Source organism: Sinocyclocheilus grahami, unplaced genomic scaffold (genome assembly GCF_001515645.1).
Source record: "Sinocyclocheilus grahami isolate Dianchi unplaced genomic scaffold, SAMN03320097.WGS_v1.1 scaffold572.1, whole genome shotgun sequence".
NCBI classification, from domain to species: domain Eukaryota; kingdom Metazoa; phylum Chordata; class Actinopteri; order Cypriniformes; family Cyprinidae; genus Sinocyclocheilus; species Sinocyclocheilus grahami.
The window spans coordinates 126,549-131,077 of NW_015505751.1; positions in this window are offsets into that span (position 1 = coordinate 126,549).

A 4,529-nucleotide genomic window follows, 5' to 3' on the forward strand; every position below is an offset into this window, starting at 1 on the left:
ATATTTAAAGCTGCAGTCCGTAAGTTTTGCCTCTTTGTCGCCATCTCTGTTTGAAAAACTGCAATTGCAGCTGTGTGCGGAATTATCTAGCTTGAGTGGGTTGTGCTCCGGCACGGCTCCAGCGCGGATGAATCTAATGTTCTGAAGAGTATGTGTGGCAGTCAGTCACCGCACCGGTGTGGATATTGTACTTTGCACTCACAGATTCTAGCCTACGTCTTGGAATATATGACTCAAATAAGCATTTTCACCGGATATTGTTATCTGAACAAGTAAGTAACAAATCTGCCACGTTTGTTCTGACCAACTGAGGAAAAAAGCATTGCCATAAATCTCGCTACCAATGGTGATTTAATCTAAAGATCGGTTAGCTCATATCACATCAAACCGTTCAAATTATTATTATTGTTACACTTCATTCTCAAATTGTTAATGTTAAAAACATCAGCATTGCGTGACTAAGAGTATAGTGTGTATAAACGAGTAGATTTCAATTTCTGTACAGTCTAATCTCTAATTGTCATACCACTCGAATTTCATATTAAGAAATTATTTTAACCCAAAAAGCAAATTATACTCCCTTCGAACTGGTTGTCTTTAAAATACAAATCTTGTGTAATCCCAGGCTATCTGTAATCAGAAGCACATTTAAATATATATATAATATAATTTAATTTCATTCATATGTGTTTCATAAACACAATCCTTTCTGGATTACAATCCGCCATTAAAATGATACATTTAATTATTCTGGCTGCTGTGAGAAAAGGCTATAAGTGATCCACCACCTGCAGGATCCTCACATGCGATAGCCTAGTAGCCGGGACAACTTCTTTATGTTTACAGACTTGAAAACCTACCCGTACCACTCAAATTAGAAAACATTATTATAAGATGAACGTTGTGAATCGGGCTAAAGTAAGGCGATAGTTTCGAACACTGGCTGGTTATGTAATCGCTCAAATACTGATTTCGGATCATTTTTAATCAAAAAAAGTTACGGACGTCAGCTTTAAGTAACTAATAGCATAATTCTTAACCTTTGACCATTCTTGAAACACAAAATGACCAATAAAAAGGTGTCAAGCATCAAAAACAGCCCATATTAAATCTATAAGCTGTCTTTAATTGAAAAATACGCATTTTCATGCATACTATATATGTGTGTGTGTGTGTGTGTGTATACCGGTGTATACACGGCGGTGACAGCAGCTGCAATCCAGCTGTCACTCAAGTGGCCACGCCCTTAATTATGCAGAACTTTAAGGCTTAATATAACTTAAACGGATAAGTTATAAAAAAAATGCACCCCCTCACAGTTGTCATGAAGGGCAAAATTAGCTATATAGACCAAAACCACTTTTTGTACCAGGCTGTAAACAAATTTTTTCTGCTGTAAAGTTGGGCATTTTAACATGGGAAGTCTATGGGATGGGGAGTCTATGAGTCTTTTGGAGCCAGCTTTCAATAAAAGGAAAAAATTGAGAGAGACTGATAACAGCAGTCAGAAGAGAGAACGATGTCAAATTTACCATCCCTCCCATAGACGCTGCATTAGAAACACCCTCGCATTAGCGTTAACTGTTTTTTTTTTTGTAATTTGATGCAAAGGTGATATAATACAAAGAATAGTGTTATAAATGTACATACATTAAAAAAAAATACAAATATGATATTAAGGATAAGGATAACTTTTGAGGATTTTCGATGCTGATGACCGTTAAACACGTCTTCACAGTCTTGTGAAAAGGAAAAGTGAAAAGGGTCAATTTACACTGACAACCTATGCAATGATATTAAAAATAAATAAATAAATAAAAAAGAGTCACCATATCAACCTGAAAGATGTGAAATCTTGTTTGCGGTTTATAATGGATATACTTAAAAGAAATGTACCATAGAGACATAATGGCGCGCTTTCATGCAATTAAATGGCAGAGAATGTTGTAATGTTGATAATTAATATAACTGAGTACTAATATTTAGAAGACACCGGGGCTAGTGGTCACACAGGGAAGGTAACACATGGGATATTTCCCAGTAATTATAAGGTCAAGTCAAGTTACACACAAAGTTAGTTTGAAACAAACTCAAAACTTTTTAATTTTGCTAAAAAGCCTTTAATAGACAGATTTCCCCATACACCATAATGTGCAAAAAATCTGTGTTTTTAATCAAGTATATCTTATTACTTTGGCAATAACATTGGAAATGTTTAGTGGCCAAGACTTCAAGGCATGTGCCTACACAGAAATTGATTTATTCAGTATCCCCACCCAGAAAAATAATCACTGGAGTAAAAAGTGTGACAACTAGCCCACAATCCTCTGGGGGTGGTTGAATTATGAGCTGACTATGAGTATTGAAATGACTTGTTCCGTAAAACATTTTAATGAAGATAATATGACATCTTTTTATATGATGCTAAATGCATGCATAAACACAAACACCAAATTCTGTGCAATTATCGCTTATGTTGGAATCACAGCAGATCCCATATAATGACCAGACTGATCACAGTCACATTCAAAGTGGAACAATTTATCACATTCACCCTGTAGTAGATCTGAACATCAACTTTAAAGTGTTGTATGACCAACATAAGAATGATAGCTGCACACTGACTGAACTTTAACTGCATAAAATATGATTCATAGATGTGATTCAACAGTCTCTAAGTTATACTTGCTTAAAACTGTCACTGTAACAGATTGAGGCTGAAATTTCACAGTGACATGCCTGGACAGAACTAATGTACCAGACTTCTATATCATAATGAGTGAAAATTGTGTTTTGCTCATGCGTTTGATCATTTAAAGGCACAATATGTAATTTTTCGCCGCTAGAGGGCGCATATTCAAAACAAACAAAGAAACAAAGGTGTAGTTTGATGACACCGTGACTGAGTGTGGAATCATGGGAGTTGTGGTCTTCATCCCCACAGCCGATGCAATCCGACGGGACTCGAGCAGAAATCATGTTCATGGATGAGCTAATGATTTATTAACGTAGTAGAATGAAGCAGGGTGAGGCTGAAAGCCGTCGAAGCAAAACGGGGCCGCTGAACGAGCGTGACACATGGCTCGAAAGCAGCGGAGCTTTTATGATGCCACAGTCAACCGCTTCCGCTCCTTCCGGTCGTGGGTATGTGGGGTAAAGCAGCGCTGTTTTATCATACTAGATATGTTTGAAAGTTCTGTTATAATGCTACTCTGTGCGGTCGTCACCTGTCTAATAAAACGCATAACATATTAAAGCGTCTTTGGTGTTTCCATGTTTTCTACTAAACAAAACCGAGGAAATCGAGGGGTTATGACGTTATTGGCAGGCGACACTATGACACTATGGACACGGTCCGTGCCACTAGTTAAAATTGCTTATTTCTCTGGATTTAAACATTCTTTGCAAACATTTGGGATAATGTAAGTACACAAGTCAGCAAAATATATAACACTGTTCTAGTGGTTTTTGGATATTTTAATTTAAAAAATCTTACATATTGTGCCTTTAAGAATCTAAGATCAATTGACTTGACTTAAAATCAAACAATTCATTAGTCCCCCCCCCCACCCAAATTTCAATGCAACTTAAAAGCATATGCAGAAAATTCAATAAACACTGACAAAATGAAACACTTCTGACGAGGATAAAAAGGTTTGTTGTAGTGTATGACACATTTATAGCTACTTTGTTAATCTTTAGATATATATACACATGGTATATCATTTCATTCTGAAACAATAGACACAATCCCTCTAAAATCATAGGAGCACAATGTCTACATATCAGTAGACAAGCAGTTGAGTAAAAGTGCACATGGGTTTAGAAGGATCTGAAAAATATCATGGCATTCCATCAATACTGACTAATGACTCAAAAAAACGACAACATTATTGGAGATGATCCATCTGCGCCATTACACACCACATTCACACAATTACGTACACAAGCACACTCTGTTTCTCTCTCTCGTACACTAAATGTAAAATAATTGGGCAGACAGAAATACAACGACAGCTTATACACACACTGAGCACAGTCTGTCTCCCAGGCTTTTTTAAAATATAGAAAATTTCCTGCACTGGGTTTGTGGCCCAGAACACCTTGGTCACATTGCACAGTGTCTTGAGATTCACCATCATCTCACACCGCCGAAAACAAACAAACAAAACAAAGCAGAGAGTGACAGCTCCTCAGAATACGCCACATTTTCACATCTCCTTGATGTGCAGCGCAGGCATTTGTGTCTATTGTTCCTTGAAATGTTTTGTTTACGCTCCACACAAAAAATTCTCAAGGCGTGAGTATGACTCAAATGTGTTATGAATCGAATCCTTCAAGGCTACTTCGTAGTCTAGTCAAAGAGAAAACCTGGGCCGGGTCCTAAAAAGGGCTCTATAGGCCTAATAGAAAGCTGAGAAATTCAGTCAGTCAGTCAATTTCATTTTTTCCATTCATGATCTCCATTCTCCACTCCTGTTAAATAAATAGTAGAAAAATAATCCTTTCATTTTCAATGTTTCTTGAAA